Source organism: Pseudorca crassidens, chromosome 6 (assembly GCF_039906515.1).
Source record: "Pseudorca crassidens isolate mPseCra1 chromosome 6, mPseCra1.hap1, whole genome shotgun sequence".
NCBI lineage: Eukaryota > Metazoa > Chordata > Mammalia > Artiodactyla > Delphinidae > Pseudorca > Pseudorca crassidens.
This window is the reverse complement of record NC_090301.1, coordinates 12,458,028-12,476,528: the sequence shown is the minus strand read 5'-3', so window position 1 is coordinate 12,476,528 and position 18,501 is coordinate 12,458,028. Positions and strand designations below refer to the sequence as shown.

Here is an 18,501-nt window from a genome sequence, read left to right as displayed (position 1 = left end):
TGAGTAGAAGTATTTATTTCCCTGACTTTGTCTTATGAAATAAAATACAAAGAGTTAAAATTTGTCATGGCTTGTAGTAAACAGGGATCCTTTCAGTGGCACTGGCTAGCCTCTTGACCTAAAGGAGCATATTCTGCCCTATCCCACCCCACATGTCCAAACTCAATCTTTAGACCCAGTTTTACAGCCAACATCACAATATGTTGTATGCACACCCCACTTTTGTAAAAATGAATTTTCGTGTTGAATAAAACATATTGGCAAAACTATGTACTGTTTCAGATTCTAATGAAAAGAACTAGAATAAATATTGAACTTTTCTAAGGCACAAAATTGTTTTCATCTCCTTCTGCATCTAGAACTCTAGATAGTACACAAGATATCCACTCAAGGTCTGTCTCTTGGTGTGCACGGCACCGGATCCTTAGGGTGTCTTGTGGTAGAGTACTTTAGTGGAGATAAAAGGTTTAGAAAATCTGTTATTGAAGATGGTGGAGTATTGTCTTGTGCTGGGAACCATGGGTTTCATATTTCCTGGTGTGAAGAACTAATTTAAAAGATGAGGGGTGGGGGTCCATGAGCATATGAGACCAAGGATGGAAGAATACAGAAAATCAACTTTCTTTTCTTTACAGTTTTATTTGGGGACAATTTTCTTTTACAAATTTAGCAGGTTGAAATGTGCCTCTTTCTGATTTAGCTTTGAAGGAGGTCCCAAGAAAATTAACATCAGATAACAGTGTGTGTGAAGGAGTTTTCCATAAACAGATTTTATGAAGAAAATGGTAAGAATCTGTTGCATGATTCTTGCATCTCTTCATTCCCTTCAAGAATATAGAAGTCTTTACGGAGGGACTGGAAAGAGAATGTACTGAAGAATTGTCTTGGGAGAGAATTGTTGCTGGCTGTGGTGCCCATCCTTTCTCAGATAGTAGTGATAATCCATCTGTCCCAAACCTAGTGAGGCATGGCCATGTAATAACCCAGAGTCATGACATGTGGGTGAAATGTGGGTTCAGCTTGACTCATGACTGAGAAAGCCCCAGCAGCCTGAGGTAGGAGAGTAGGTGTATCAGCCCTGGGGTGGACCTGACTGCACTCCAGAGTGCTGAAGTAAGGAAACACACATCTTACTTACATGTGCTACCTGGGAGAGAGAACCAAAGTGGAGCCCTGAAGTCCTTCTAACAATAACAACTAGATGAGCCAGGGATACGAGGAAAATATAGAAATAAATGCATATCCTTGTGTGCTGCAAATCTTCACAATCTACCATCTTAATTATAGATGCATCTGCTCAGATCAAGGGGACTGTGGGAGTAGGGTCCTAGGCATATCCATGCAAAAGACTCTTGAAGGAAAAAGTTAAACTTAACCATCTGGTAGACCCGGAAAACTTGAAGACTGTCAAGGAGAGGGCCAGCTCAAGTAAGGCTTTTCCTTTGTTTCGTAACTGCTGTGATCTGGATGATGGACACTGGCTGGTAAGCTGTTGGAGAGAGAGGAAGAACCGCGCTATAAAAAAAAGAGAGAGGGAATTAAATGCATCCCAAACCCTGCTCTCACTGCCATTTTCCTTTTGTAGATTTCCAGCCAGAAGCAGGTCTAAACTGGGAAGGAAGAAGAATTGATATTTGATGTCATAACAAGCTACAGTTTTGATTACAATCTTGGACAGAACATTTCATTTTCTAAATTAAGGTTATGTGATGTAGAGTAACTACAGGACTAAAATGAGTAGCACATTCATGTACCTCTTGCAGTTTTCATTTCCAATAGGGTAGTTACTGCCAGTGATTATATTTTTGAAATACAAGTGAGCAACTAATTAATTAGATAAATAAAGTAAAATTGCATTTTGATCACATCATGAGTTGTGCTCAAGTCAGTTCATCCCATGGGACTACTCTCTGGCTGGTGACAATAACATTTAATATTATAATTACTCCTTTCTCTCACCTTATTATTATGATGTATATCCCTCTGCCTACTTCTCAAAGGTGAGTTGACACAGCTCTTTTTGGAGTTATATTAGAGTCATTATTTTGGAAAAACCAAGGAAGGTGTGGGCTTCTAATCTCAGGTGTGTATATGAGAGATGAAGAGTCAAATAAAAACCCAGTCCCATCCATCTCCTTTCCCCATGTGCACCATGGCCTTCTGAAAGGTAGGGCTACCTTAGCACATCAAACCCGGAAAGGAATGTCATCTGGTAAACTACCAGCAATATGCATGAGTCTAGACCCCCAGCAGCAGAGGATGCTAAGCCTCTGGGTCCTGAAGGGTTTAATTACATTCTCCTTGTCAGGAAAGAAGCTGGATTTGCTTCAGTGCAGTTGCATTTTCTGCAGTTGGATGATTTGTCTCTCCTATAAAACAATTTCCCTATATCACTCTGGAATACTAGAAACTGTTTTACATAGGAGCCTGTGGGGCTCACTCTCAGACCAAAGGCCACTCGGTGTCCTTGTGTTTGCATTTCTACCTTTCATATCTGGCTTTCTGAGAGGACTTTGTGAAAACAGAACAGAGTCCTCAGGGGAAAGCATTCAAGGTTCGTGCTGTCAGCTCTGCTCTCGGGCTCTGTTGTTGCCTGTTCTACAATATTCCCTAATTCCTGGGTAACTGATGTGTTGACCCTGCCTTTTTGCCCAGCATCCTGCACAGAACAAAATTCCCATCTGACTCCTCTGCCCTATCATGTTTGGGGTGCAAGGCTGATTCTCTGATGATCACAGTCACAGCCTCCTGTACCTGCTGAAAGAAACCTGCCTTCAGAAGTGAGCATTTTATGGATGAGAGTGTGCCTGTGATTTTTTTTTTAATAACAGTGTGTTTAAAATGTCGTCAATCAGACTATCTTAAGATTGACCAAGTGCTAATGTGTATAGAAGGGCATCAGTTCAGGGCTTCAGGAACTTACCTGGATGCAAGTCAGAAAATTAGTAGTAGAACTTGCTAAAAAAACAATAGAAAAAGAAGTGGGTAGTATACAATTAGTCCTTACAGAATAACCATGTAAATGATTTCATGCTCAAATATACCCTGTTTCTATAGCACCTGGAAAATATTTGTTTTGAATGTGAATGAATATTTGATATCTCATCTTTGGGGATTATCCTAAAACTGTAGAGATTCCAGACATGTGAGTATAGACCCAAACTGTGAAAGTGTGTTATATAGAAAAGAGGAAGACATGCTATACAATGAATAAAGTCTGAGGAGCTAAGGTATAACATGGTGACTAAAGTTGCTAACACTGTATTGTATAATTGAAATTTGCTAAGAGAGTAAAACTTACTTGTTCTCACACACATACAAAAGATAAATATGTGAAGCGATGGGTGTGTTAATTAACTAGATGGAAGGAATTCTTTCACAATGGATATGTATATCAAATCATCATGATGCACGCTTTAATTATCTTACAATTTTATTTGTCAGCCATAGCTCAATAAAGCTGAAAAAATGAAAAATAAAATGAAAAAAAGATAAATTTTAAAAAGGAAAAAGAAATGAAAGAGGAGACACCAAACACTTCTACTATCATCACAGCCATTGCCTCTAGTGGACACAGAAACATTCTCTTACCTTCTCTCCTGGATTCTGTATTTAGTCTCCTTCAGTGCCTCCTAGTGTTTCTCAGCCAGGGGTGTTTTTGCCCCTGAGAGACATTTGACAATGTCTGAAGATATTTTTGGTGGCCACAGCTGCATCAGGGGTGATATAGCTCTGTAAGGTAGAGGCCAAGGATGCTGCTAAATGTCATACAATGCACAGAAAACCCTCCACAACAAAGGATCCAGCCCAAATGTCAATGGTGCTGAGAAATGCCGGTATATTCCCACATGGCAGCAGGAGTGATCCTTTTAAAATATACAACTGATGATGTTACTCCTGCGGAGAGTCTTCCAGTGCTTTCCAGCTTCCCTTAGAATAAACCTCCAAGTGTTTCTCATGGTCTGTGGAGCCCAAGATGACCTGCTCCTGCCACTTCCCTGACCTCACCTCCCACTGCTGGTCCCCTCACTTACTCCATCCCTGCCACAGCATCTCCTTGTTCTGCTGGCTTCTCTCTCAGCCCATCCATGTCTTTGCCCAAAGGTCATTTCCTTAGAGAGGACTTCCCTGACAACTTTATCAAAAAATAAGCAAACAAACAAACTGAAAACAACTACCCCATAACTCTATCCAGTTCCCCACCCCAGGAGCATAAAAGTTAATCGTAATCCTCGGTTCATGGCATACACTCAGTATTAATTAGTTCACAAAAGTGTGTTCTTCCCTACATTCCTCCCTCCCTCTTTTCCTCCCTCCTTCTTCCTTCCTTATTTCTTCTTTCTTTCCTTCCAACCATCTTTTCTTTCTTCCTTCATTTTCTCCTTCAAAAACATGTAATTAAACCCATGACTCCAACACCCAACATGGAAACTAGAACACGCATAGAAACCTATGTGATCACTCCAAGCTTTCCCTCATCCAAGATAACCACTATTCCAAATTTAGTATTAATAATTTCTAAAAATTTATTTTATATACATTTAACACATGTGTGTTCCTTTAAAAGTATATGGTTTTGTTGTATATGTATTTGACTTTATGAAAAAAATCTTGATTTTTAAAATATCTATATGCTTATATTTTCTTTATATGTATATTGCTAAGGTCCGTCTATAGTGTTGCATATAATTGTGGTCACTCGTTTTCATTTCCCTGATTGAATGTGCCAGAATTTACTTCTCTGGTCCCCTCTGTAGAGGCATGTACTTATTTCTAGGAACTTTGCATCAGGCACTGAGTTGTTACTGAGAATATGTTCCAGAGAGTCTTTTGCATTTCTCTAAATAGAACTTATCACTACCTGATATTCTATACATACATTGGCTTATTTGTTGATTGTCTGTTTCCTCTCAGTAAATCCCTTGGGAACAGACACTCTATTCCCCCCTGCTATATCTACAAAACCTAAAAGAGTGCCTGGTATACAGTAGGAACTCCCTTAATATCCACTATCTCTACTTCTTCCTTTTAGCCTTGTGTCCAGCTTATTATACTAGTTTCCTAACTGGTCTCTGCTTCCTCCCTTGCTGCCCTTGAATTGACTTTCAACATAACAGCCAGAGTCGTCTTGTGAAAAAGTACGTCAGATTCTGTCACTTTTCTGTTTAAAAATCTCTAATGGCTTCCCATATCTCAAAATAAAAGCCAAAGTTCTTATAATGAACTATGACTTTGTGTGATCGGGTTCCCTCCTACTTCTGTGACCTTATATCCTGACACCTGCCCCATCATTCTCTGCAATCCAGGCACAATGGCCTCCTTGGTGCTCTTTGAGCACATTAAATCCACACCTCCTCTGGACCTTTGCACTTACTATTTTCTTTGCCTAGACAGTTCTCCACTCAGATGTCCATGTAGCTCATATCTCACTCCCTTCAAATATATGCTCAAAGGTCTCTATTAGTAGGTCTTCTCTGTTACCTCATGTAAAATTCTAACCTTCCCGTAACTTCTAAACATCACTTTACAGTGAGAGAATGGACTTGAGGATACAGGGTGGGGGAAGTGTAAGCTGGGATGAAGTGAGAGAGTGACAAAGACATTTATACACTGAGAAATGTAAAATAGCTAGCTACTAGGAAGCAGCCGCATAGCACAGGGGGATCAGCTCTGTGATGTGTGACCACCTAGAGGGGTGGGGTAGGGAGGGTGGGAGGGAGACGCAAGGGGGAGGAGATATAGGGATATATGTATATGCACAGCTGATTCACTTCGTTACATTGCAGATACAAACACACCGTTGTAAAGCAATTATACTCCAATAAAGATGTTTAAATAAAAAGGCATTTTCCAAGTGAGTTGAAAATCATACTGTTATTCAAATATTCAATAAATATGTATTAAGTTCATACTAAAAAATAAATAAACATCCCTTTACAGTGCTTTATTTTTTCTCCTTAACTCTTCTTGCTTTTTAATCTAATTTTTTTTCTTACTGATATTTTTTTTTGTCCATCTCCTCTTACTAAAAACTCTAAATTGTCACCGACATGAGGTAGAGATTTTTGTTTCTTTTGTTCACTATTGAATCCTTGATTCCTAGAAAATGCCTGGCACATAGAAGATGTTCAAAGAAAGCAAACAACAAGATGAAAGGCAACCTATAGAATGGGAGAAAATTTGTGTCAGTCATATATCTAGTAAACGGTTAATATCTAAATATATGAGGAACTCATAAAACTCAATAGCAAAAAAACAAATAATCTGACTTGAAAAATGGGCAAAGGTCCTGCACAGTCATTTTTACAAAGATATGCAAATGACCAATAGGTACGTGGAAAGATGCTCAACATCACTAACTATCAGGGAAATGCAAATCAAAACCACAATGAGATATCACCTCACACCTGTTAGAATGGCTAGTATCAAAAAGACAAGAGGCAGCAAGGGCTGGCAAGGATGTGGAAAAGAAGTAATTCTTGTGCACTGTCAGCAGGAATATAAATTGGTACAGCCACTATGGAAGACAGTATTAAGACTCTATAAAAATTAAAAATAAACTCCCATATGATCCAGCAATCCTAATGTTGGGCATTTATCCAAAAGAAATGAGATCAGTATCTCAGGGATATCTGAATTCTCATGTTCATTGTGGCATTATTCACAATAGCCAAGATATAGAAACAACCTAAGTATCTATGAATGGATGAATGGATAAAGATGTGATGTATATCTACAATGGAATATTATTCAGCCATAAAAAAGAAGGAAATCCTGCCATCTGTAACAACATTATGAATCTGGAGGATCATGGTAAGTGAAATAAGCTGGATAAAGAAAGACAAATGCTGTATGATCTCTCATCATATGTGGAATCTAAAAAATAAATAAATTAAAAAAATAAGTAAAACTCATAGAAAAGAGTAAAATGGTGGTTTCCGGGGCTGGGGAGGGGGTTATGTGGAGGAAATGGAGAGATGTTGATCAACAGGGACAAGTTTTCAGTTATGAAATGAATAAGTTCTGGGATTCCAATGTACAACATGGTGACTATAGTCAATAATACTGTATTGCATACTTGACATTTGCTAAAACAGTAGATCTTAAGCATTCTTACCACACACACACAAAAAGTAACTTTTAAAAATGAAGTGTTAATGAATTTGGTGGTGGTGATCATTTCACAATGTATACAAATATCAAATCATCATGTTGTACAATTTAAATATAAAGAACTTTGTCAATTATTCCTCAACACAGCTGGAAAAAATAAAATTAAATAAGTATTTGCTGATTGAATGAGTATACACTTTAAATATATAGAATTTTATTTGTCAATTATTCCTCAATACAGCTGGAAAAAATAAAACATTTGTTGAATGAATGAGTGTAATGAGGATTGTGAGAAGTCATTCCTCATACAAATATTTATTTTGACATTCATCAGATCAAATGTATAGCTTTGATGGTCTAACATATATCAAAATGACCCAAAGCTTTAAAAACAATTCTTTTCAAAGATACTGATGTACATTAAAGGAAATAGAATATAAGGCAGCATACACACCTGGATTAGAGTCATGCTACAAATTCTGAAGGCCCTAATTCTCAGAACTTGCTTAAATATGTTAAATAGCATGTTTGCTTTACATAAAACAGGAAACAATGATTTCCTACCGGGTGAAATCAGATCTAGACTCACATGCTGTGTTCATAAGGAATGAAGCACAGATCTTTCTTGCTGTCATTTGGCACATATAGAGCTTCTAACCAAGACTTCAGAGAAACAGAAATGCTGCCATGCTGTTGTTGTGGCTATTGTGGTTTTGGAGGAAAGGAACTGTTTTGCCAAAGTTATTACAAATTAAGAAATTATTTAATTCTTCCTGGAGAGGGTGTGGAGAAAAGGGAACCCTCTTGCACTGTTGGTGGGAATGTAAATTGATACAGCCTCTATGGAGAACAGTATGGAGGTTCCTTTAAAAACTGAAAGTAGAACTACCATATGACCCAGCAATCCCACTACTGGGCATATACCCCGAGAAAACCATAATTCAAAAAGAATCATGTACCACAATGTTCATTACAGCACTATTTACAATTGCCAGGACATGGAAGCAACCTAAGTGTCCATCGACAGATGAATGGATAAAGAAGTTGTGGCACATATATACAATGGCATATTACTCAGCCATAAAAAGAAATGAAATTGAATTATTTGTAGTGAGCTGGATAGACCTAGAGTCTGTCATATAGAGTGAAGTAAGTCAGAAAGAGAGAAACAAATACCGTATGCTAACACATATATATGGAATCTAAAAAGAAAAAAAAATGGTTCTAATGAACCTGGGGCAGGACAGGAATAAAGATGCAGACATAGAGAATGGACTTGAGGACAAGGGGAGGGGAAAGGGTAAGCTAGGACAAAGTGAGAGAGTGGCATGGACATATATACACTATCAAATGTAAAATAGATAGTTAGTGGGAAGCAGCCACATAGCACAGGGAGATCAGCTCGGTGATGTGTGACCACCTAGAGGGGTGGGATAGGGAGGGTGGGAGGGAGACGCAAGAGGGAGGTGATATGGGGATATATGTATACATATAGCTGATTCACTTTGTTATACTGCAGAAACTAATACAACATTGTACAGCAATTATACTCCAATAAAGATGTTAAAAAAAAAGAAATTATTTAATTCCAAGTTTCAATTTGAGGAAATTAAATTTCCTCACTTTGGTGTGAATAAAAATTTCTGAAAAAATCTCTAAGGAAAAAAAAAAAAGATTTTTGTAGGGAGTCAGGGGATGGGCTACATAAGAAGAGTAGAGGAAAAGATTGGTGATTTCTGGCAATCACTTTGTTACTAATCATTATTAGTATAAAGGTAATACACAAGTAATAAAATTAATGTCCTTAGAAGATATTGATACATTTTAGCACTAAAAGATTTGGGGCTCAGAGTACGCATCTTATAATTTTAGCTAAATCTTAAATTACACAAATCTTTAAAATGTCAAATGAGGCATATTCAATTTGCAATCATAGTCTGTGGTCCTCTCAACTTCATCAAATTTTGAATTTTCGTGAAGGAAACTTTCATTTTGCTATCAGCCTTCTGATCTAATCAGCTCTATCTGCTGTGTAGAACTAGGATCTTTATCCACACACAGGGATTTGACTTGGTGTTCTTCGCTACAACTGCTGCTTAACTAAGTTTTAAAAATAAAAATCCCCAAATGAAACATTGTAATGAGTTGAAACATTTATTGCTTTAAAAAAAAATGGTTTTTTTGTGTGCAAGATAATTCCCAGTGCCATTTAGGTAGACACAAGGGCAGAGATTCCCATGCTGATCTATTTTATCCACAAACGAAATGGTAGTGTGAGCAAACAGATGTTTGCACTGTGCCCCTGAGCTTGGCATGGCTAAAGGGAAGGAAGCGGTCCTTACTGTCATTTGACTCCACCACCCAATCCCAAACATCAAAGCCAAAAATTTGCCAGCTCTGAAAGATAGAAACAACATAAGTGTAAAGCTCTTCAAATATTTGTTTTTAAAAATCCTTTGAGAGCATATTGAATTTGCATCATGAAAGCAGAGCTCAGTTTGTACTTTTGATTTTTCTCAGTTTCACATTTTTAAAAAATGTTCTTTCACCACCTCCATGTGCAGAAGGCTACGAGCTTGCTTTGTTTCCCAACTGACCTATTCATATCAAGTTAGTTACACCCACTTAAGTCTTCCCTAGCCCCAGTTTTGGCTTGTCCCACTGAACCCTTCTATGGAGCTGGGAACTGAGAGAGAAACTTTTGATTTCCCTCAATGCCACAAAACACCCTTTCTTATTAAAGAACAGAATGCATGGAAGTTGTTAAAAACAAATCATTTTCCATTAGAAAAAGTTACATGATTGGAAAAAGAGAAGAGCACATTGCTGTAATTACCGGTACATTAAGCAGGGAATGAACAGCTGCGTGAACTTGGAGTCAGTAGAATAACAGCCACTGCGCCAGCTTCCCCATATGGTCCAAGGGAGGAGGTGGGGCTTCTAGTTGCTTGGGGGTTGGAGAGGAGAGGAGGGGGCACACTCAAATCCCATTCAAGTGAGAAACTCAGGCCAAGAAATGTCTGGCTTCCCGATCCAAACCCAGCTTCCTCTGTGCTGCAATGGGAAAATCCCCCTGGCCTCCATAACAAAAGCCTCTAAAATCAATGTTGTTTTTTCCTAAAGAGAGCAAAATGTGAGCGCTTTCAGACTTTTGGCTCCCCTGCTACTAATAGAAAAGATGACCTAAGAAAGACTGAATCACTTCCTCAGCTTTCTTGGGGTGTGGCTACAACTCAGAATGATGGATATCACTTCATAAACACTATATGATCTAGCATTTGCCTTCTTCCCAATTAGAAGTAGGGTCTGGCCAACAGTGATGGGTCCTCACCACCAGGTATTGGTCTCAATCTGTTGCAGTGAAAAACATTACAGCCTTCTAATTGGAATTCCCTTCAGAATTTGGCAAATTTGGTAAAAGCAGACCAGCACTATGGTAACTCTTCATTATCAATGCAAATCCTAACAGAAGAGCATTCTATTCTTCTTACATTGTATGTCATAAATTAAAAACAGTAAATTTTATTGTGAAAACTTCTCAGAAGACATTCTTGAGTAGATGAGGCAGAAAATGCTTGCATTATACTAAAGAGCTAAAATCTGATAGTAAGTGGACGGGTTGGCTATAAGGAATCTAGCTATTTACAGGGTGAAATACCAAATAGGCCACACCATTTGCATGGAGATGTTTTTGTAAGTACCATGTCCAAAACCACTCTAGTTTCGACTATATGAAGGTTATTATCACAGAGGATGGTGGCCAGCTGTTCTTCATTGCCACTGAAACAGAATGAGAAAAAATAAATGGCATTAATATGGAATCGGAGGAATTCAAGCTTCCTGAAAATTTGAGTTAGTTAACAGAAGGACCCACCCTAGGGAGTTACATAATAGAAGACTTCCATTGCTATAGCTTTTTTTTTTTTTTAATTGAAAAGAGACACTTTTAAGACAGTTCAGGTAAAGTTTTGTCCTTTAGCAAAATACTGAATTTGATAATCTTACAAGAGTTCCCCTACTAAAAAAATCTGAAAAATATTTAAGAGTTATGACTATGGGAAATTAGGCTATGTATGGAAAATAATTTATTCAGTTATGTGATGGAGCCATGAAGTCTCATCAAATGAGAGAGTATCATTAAAGTAATCCAGTCATAAATGGGTGCATTTCATGCCATAGATTTAGACAGGCTTATTTCAAAAAGGATAATAATTTCCCTGTAAATTAATACTTGATCATCTTTAGATATATCTAGATTTAAAAATAAAATAAAAACACAGTATTATACTCAAATTAGGCACAATACTGTTTCTTAGGAAATGACTACATAGATAGTTAGGTAGATAGATAAATGCAAAAACATTATTTGATGGGTATTGGAGTGTTCATATTTAATTTGTGGGTTCTCTACTTAGGAGTTTATAACTATGTTCAAGCAGGTACTGAAACATTAACCATGTAGGATTTTCTTAATAAACCAATTAATGAATCAACTATGGGAAAGACACTCCAGGCTTTCACACATGGAGTAAATCTTTCATTACCAGATTCTGAGCTCCATAGAACATTCCCTTTTGTGTTTTCCATTCAACTTGAATGGAAATTTCTGCTAGATCTCATTCCAGATCCTCCATGAGACAAAGTTACCTTTCAGAAATCAATACTTTACCAAGGGCCACACTCAAGTTTGAACATCTCAGTAAACTTGGAATAAAAAATTCTGGATTACTGGGTTTCTTCTCAGATACCATAATAAAAGAACATCACCTTCATTTGTGGCTTTTCTGACAGCTAACATTTATCTTTGTGATCTCTGCTTTCTAGGGAAAAATACAATTTATAAACAGCTTGAAACTTTAATTTTTTTCCAAGTGGAAGGAAAGGGTAAAACTACCACAACAATAAAAATAGTTTCACTATATCAGTATATATTGACTTAAAACTCTCGGGCCGTTAGCCCATAAGCCGTGGTCTTCTACATGGGTTAAGTAGTCAGATTATTGCCAAGTTGCACAACTAGTTACTTACTTCAGGAAATATTCAATTATTTAGTCTGAGGTACAAATTGCGTGAGTATTCAAAAGTTTACCAGGCTCTGGCACTACAAGTTAAACTATTATTTTTCTATTGTCTTTATTCTTTTATGGAACCTTTATAGGGGTTCTTTACATTAGCTGCTCAGTTTCTTTCCCTGTAAATAATTTTTCCTTCATACAGCATTAGAGCGGACTTCTGAAGAAGAGACAGTTTATCATGGCGTGACTCTGGACCCAGGCTGAACGGGCTTGAAGTCTACCTTTGTCATTTACCAGCTGTGCGCTCTTTGGGCAAGTTTCTTGACCTCTCAGCTTCTCTGTTTCTTCTGCTATAAAACTGAGGCTTGATAGCACTCCCATTATATGGTTGCTTTGAGGGTTTTTAAAAGTGCTCAGAACGTTGCCTGGAACTGTTTGCCCATAGCTGTATGAGAGGAACGGAAAGAAAAGGAAAGAAAGATGGTCTATCCATCAGCACAAGAAGATCAAGAGATCAGAAATATAACTACTTTACACACAGTAAAATAAAACCAAACAAACTAAAAACAAACAAGCAAACAAACAAAGAAAAAAAACATTGTGCTCTTTGATATTTATATGTGATGCACCAATATATTAATCTTGATTTTACTTTGAAGCAAAGATCAGTCTCTTTTTATACTTGTAAATATGAAACACTAGATAAAATGGACCATGATCACAGTTGTTTGGGAGTTAAGGATGGCAAACTGTGAACTTCTCACATTGCCTGGCTTATCAGGTGCCCCTCTTGAACAGAGCAGCAGTAAATGGATGGAAAGGAAGAAGTTAGGTGAAATGTATAACTTAGTTCATTTTAGCCAATTGGTGCTAAGTCCCAGAAAATGAGCAGCTGAAGTTAGGAGCTTCCCTTCTTCAGGTCTCTTCCCAGATTTAGAGGCTGCCTTCACTCCCTCAAACTTTTCAAGACCAGTTATAAGTACAGCTATGTTCACTCATTAATTTAATCAATATTAACTGAGCACCTACTGTGTGTGGGACTCTGCCGGGCAGTAGAATGGGAGATGGGAGGGAAGGGTGTAAAGGTTCACGGAGATGAATAAGGTACAGTCCTTACCCTCAAGGAAATAAGGGTCCAGTTCATGGTCACAAAAGTCACGTGATGCGTGACAAAATGAGGTGTGGTAAAGAGACCGAGAGAGCAGGAAGTGTCTAGCTCTGCTTAGGAAACGTTGAGGTTTTCTCAAATGAAAAGATGCTTGCTTTCAGGGATACAAGAAAAGCAGGACTTAGCCAAGTGAAAAAAAAGGGAAAAAAGAGCATGAGGAAGCAGCCTATACAGGGGAAAGGGCATGTGCAAAAGCACCAAGGCCTAGAAGAACTCAGCACGCTCAGAGTGTGCCTAGCGATGTTTGTGGTTGGAACACAGGACATTTTGTGACAGCCTGTGGGGTTTGCCAAGCACAGTAAAGACACAGGAGTTTTCAAAAGGCCAAAAGTAACAGTATGGTAGGAGTCCACTTATGAAGTCTTGCTACCAGCCTGGCTTATTTTATTTCCTGCCTGAAGGAGGGGAGGAAGGGTCCAAAGATACCAATAACCCGAGGGCATTTAAGTGAAGAACATACCATTTTCTTTAAGGACCAGCTTCCAGAAATTCCGGAAGACAGGGATAAGGATATCCTCTCCTATGTGGCCCATGTCCCATCCAAACATCTTAAAAGAGATAATTCTGAATGTCAGGAAGGAATGAAATGAACTCACAGTCACCCTGGTAGTCTCGTAGTTCCACTGGTGCATAGTATTTACTTATATTACTGAAATCAAAAAAGTAGTATCTTACGCTAATTGTTTACAATATTCATTTGTATTTAAAAACCTTTACTTTAATTCTGGAAAATATTCCTATTTACCCCCAAATCCTGCAAATGAGAGAAAAATCAGTTACCCAAGCCTGTGGGAGATAACGCAGAGGGTTGCACATGGAGTGTGGCTTGTGAAAAAATTGTGAGGCAACTCAAAGAGGGATTTTTACAGCCAAATTTCAGGTAAGGAAGAGAAACAAATTCTGTCAGCTTAGATTTGCCACTATCAGAAAAGGTAATAATGGATCATGGTGATCTATACTAGAAAGACCACATCTCCACATCCCACAGCAATCTCCAAGGACGTATTTGAAGTAACAGCAGAGTCTGTAGTAAACACTATGATATTTGACCCTCTGTATCTATACAATAGAGCTATAAAAAATTGATCTGGATTAGCCCTACCGACATTAAATTTGATAGGACTACACCAGTACAGGTTTTCATGGCTCACTCTGTGGATAAAAAAAAGGACAATAATCATAGTGTTTACTTTACTTCTCCAGTTTCTCAGAAAGCAACATGAGCCAGCCTTCTCCAAAGAGCGGAGGTGGAATCTCAGTCGGTAAACACATGGTGTGGTGGGCCTCCAAGGTGACCCGCATCCCCTGTTGCTCATTAGCAAGGGGCGAGCAAAACAACAGAGCGGAGGTGCACTGCATCTGGTAGCATTGTTTACCAGGCTCTGCTACCCAGCAGGTGAAGTATTTTTAATCCCAGACTCTAGCACCTAGACAATTTGCCCAATTCTTTCAGCATTTGTGAACAATCCTGGAAGAGGAATTCTTCAGACAAATAAATGGGGGCGGGTGTGAATGAAAGGAGAAAAACACCTGTTCCTACAGCTGGCCCACAGACCTCCCTTTAATGTGCTGTCTGCGGGGAAATCAAGGCATCTCAGGTTACGCTGGGGCCTCGGCCTTCGGTGGAGCCTGTAGAAAGGAATTCTATGACCAGAAGATGTGAGGCTTGGTCTGTGGCCAAAAACAATGGTGAAAGGTACAAAATGAGAAGCTCTGTCAGGACAAAGGCACTCAATCACAGAACAATGCACGGCTTGGCCGTTTGAAGAAAGGAACCCAAAACCAAAGTCACAACTGGATTAACAACTGGTTGATCCCCTTTTTCCTTCTAATGCTTCTCCGGCTGGCGGTTACTTGTTGAAATCAGGATGAGAATACAGCCGCCAGCAGCATACACTGTCTTTATTTAGGGTTTGTTCTGGCTTGACTCAGAAAAGCAACTCGCAAGATTTATGTTCCTCTGTCTTCCATCCATGTTTTTTTCCATTAAATGGGGAATTTAGAGCAAAGTTACCAACACAACTCCAACCCAGGGCTGGAGGAGTCCTCGCTGACTTGCAAAATAACTGTGGCTCCAGCAGAATCGTGTGCCCAGCAGTGACAGAGGTGAAGTTCATAAAAATTCTGTGCACATATTTTTAAAAACAGGAGAAAAGATCCTGTAATCGGGTCCATATTGGATCTAATGGTTGCTTTTGTCCCCTAGAACACACTAAGTTTGAATAATGGGAACAAATAGAATCAAAGGGGAGGTTCTTTACAAGAAAAGCTTAGAAGATTCCCCCCAAAATATGTATGCATAGAGCTGTAAACTGATATGCATAGATTTTTATATAATGTACAGACCACAGAGAAGCTATCAAAGTTAACTGAAGAAATATAGAAGGGCTAAAAGTTAATGGAGACAATAGCCACTGAGAGTCTTAGGTCACATGGCCTTGAATATTCATAGTAAGATAGGGAGTCAGAACAGGCCTGTGTGGTATGGTTTCTGAGGGCCAGGAAAGTACCATTGCTTTCTTACCTGCACACTGATGCCTGGAAATCCCATAATGGGAAGCAGAGCCATTCATCCTCCAATCAGAGCTTGGATAAAATGCAGAGACTTTGGAAAAGTACCCATAAAATGAAATTCACAATGAGTCTGAAGTAACTGAATACTACTGGAAGCTTAATGAAGAATGACAGAAGGAGATCCGGAGTGCCTGAGCTCCTTGAAAGGATGGGGCTTTAGAGGGGCACCACGGAGCGGGGTCAGTGAAGCAGGAAGTGAAGCTGTGGGCACCAATGCCAAGTTTTCTCTCTTTGAATTTGGCCACATGTGGGTTCTGACTATAACAGATGGAATTGATTGAGTCAACAGTATTTGAAATGAGAAGGAGGCCTGTGCCCAAGGAGGAAGCAAGTGCCCCAGGTGTCCCGTCACAAATATGTTGGCAATGAATTTAGACACATGAGAAAAAAAATCATTTATTCATGGAAAACTCTCAATGAACTGTTTTCAAAAGATGTATAAAATATTTATTGTCATTTTCCTTTGTAAACCAATATAAGCAAAGTTTCATTGTTAGTCTTGAAGAAATGATTCCACTTTATTAGATTTTTGCTAAATATTCTGCTTAAAGTATTAATGGCAGGGAACTCATTCATTAAAATACATTATCATAACGCTAACACAAAGAAGTATTGTTTTTCCAATGACATTTTTTTCCTTGTGTAACACTTGAGGAACTTTAAACCATTTTTAATACCTAAAGATAGATTTTTCCCTAGATTCACCCCTCTTTCTCAATCTCTCTCTCTCTCTCTCTCTGTCTCTCTCTCTCTCTCTCTCTCTCTCTTTCACACACACACACACACACACACACACATACAAACTCTATAGGAGAGGACACAGATTTGATTCATGTCCTCTTTTGCATCTGTGACCATACCCCACCTCCATCACCATAAGAAATAATTGGACCTTAGCCCTTACCATGCTTCACTGAATATACTGAAGAAAACATTCCATTATACTAGCACCAACTCTACTGAATAAGATGTTGATCTGCTTGGGTGTTTTCACTGAGTTTAAAAATACACCATTATAAGTCTTCCTAACTGTGGTGAATTATGAATCTGCATTTGATATCCATCATATGATTTGCTCTATGCTCTGTCTGGTGGGAAGAGGAATGGGGTCAAATAGCAAGTAAAACATGGGACATTTCAAGAGTTCTTAACACTTTCCAGTATTACTTATTCTCATCAAGTCTTTAGCCAAGGATCAGTTTGCTCACAGATAGGCAATATTTTGGATAGAAAGAAAAAAACCCTGAAATTCACAACTCATTTAAGGCTATTGGCTACATTATGAAGTGATAAATTTTTAGTTGATGTTCAAATTTTATGGTATTCATGCATATTGAGAATTCATTTGACACTTGAAAATTTATACCTATTTCAAATGTTACCCTACTGCAGAGAAGAAACCATATCACAAATCCGACATTACATGGCAATAATCATCTCAAAGTACTAAACATAACTTTTCTAGGTCCTAGACCATATAAATAAAAATTATATCTTTTAAAGACAAAAGATTGGTGGGAAACATAAACCTCATTTAGGAACTAGCTTAGAATTTCTTTACTTAAGATGGGAAATTAGATGATGGCTCCCAGCAGCAGGTCTCTTTATTTGTTGTATGATGCAAGCCGCCTATTCAGAGCAAACCCAGTTTATAGGCAGACCCAAGATTACTGTGTACGTTTTGGAATGCTGCTCACAGATTATAGTCACTAAATATTATTTATGGAGTCTGTCTCTCTCCTCTGCATGCAAGGAAGTTTTAACTAAGCCTAGCTCAGACACAAAGAGTAGAGCTCTACTTGATTCAGTACCATACCTTCATAGTGTGAGGAAGGAGCAAAAGTAACTTCAACTCTCTTATAATTTTGTTTTCTCTACAAAAATGGAGTTCTCCATCATGGAAAAACTAAGTCTGGACTTTATAAATAAAATTGTAATCAGACACACAATGGTATATACACATTTCCATTCAATTCCATAAACAAGGATTAAATACCTCAACTTACTAGGTGAAACCTGGGGTACAAAAATGAATAAGATGGTATCCCAAGAGGGAAAGACAGACCTACATATATAACTATATTACAAAGCAGAATGTTTCAAACGCTTTTGGAATTTATATACAAAATCCTCTGGGAATACTTAAAAACAATAATTCTCTTATGAAGTGAGGATGTCTTTAGGAGGAAATGATATTTGATCTGTTTCTTGAAATTGAATGGAGTTTCAACAGAGAAGTGAGGGCAGGTAGTTCTGTCCTTACAAGAGAGTGGGGTCTGGAATGACCAGCTATAGCAGGGAGACCAGGATAATCATACTTGAAAGGGGGGGTTGCTGCTGTCGTCTTCCATAGGGTATTTGGGATTTCAGTAAAGACAGAAATGTCAACACTGACTTGCACTTGTGCTCAAAAAGAGATGTAAGGTGTAGTGGCTTGTGGTTTCTACCCCTTCCCACATCCACCACCCAGAGCAGGGCGAGGGCCGATGCCGAGTTGGCCCACGCAAGACATGGACATGTAGATAGGTGAATAAAGAAAGCCATGTCGCCTCCCTCACAAACCTCTACTGAAAGTGCTTTCATTAAGCTCACTAATGATATCCTTGACACTCAATACTCCCTCCCCACAGA

General features: G+C 38.5%; 2 long non-coding RNA genes across 2 annotated transcripts in view; both read right to left on the bottom strand.

Annotated features, from left to right (window-relative positions):
- Positions 1 to 675: 675 nt before the first annotated feature.
- LOC137225750 (uncharacterized) lies at positions 676 to 10,810 on the bottom strand. The gene is made up of 3 exons (XR_010944008.1): positions 9,950 to 10,810; positions 3,592 to 3,732; positions 676 to 1,489 (listed from the first exon to the last, which is right to left on the bottom strand). It is a non-coding gene; the product is annotated as an uncharacterized lncRNA (long non-coding RNA).
- Positions 10,811 to 12,433: 1,623 nt separating this feature from the next.
- Positions 12,434 to 18,501, bottom strand: part of LOC137225748 (uncharacterized) — a 183,375-nt gene continuing 177,307 nt past the window's right edge. The window contains exon 5 of the long non-coding RNA XR_010944006.1: positions 12,434 to 12,573. This is a non-coding gene — a long non-coding RNA (uncharacterized lncRNA). The remainder of the gene's footprint in view (positions 12,574 to 18,501) is intronic.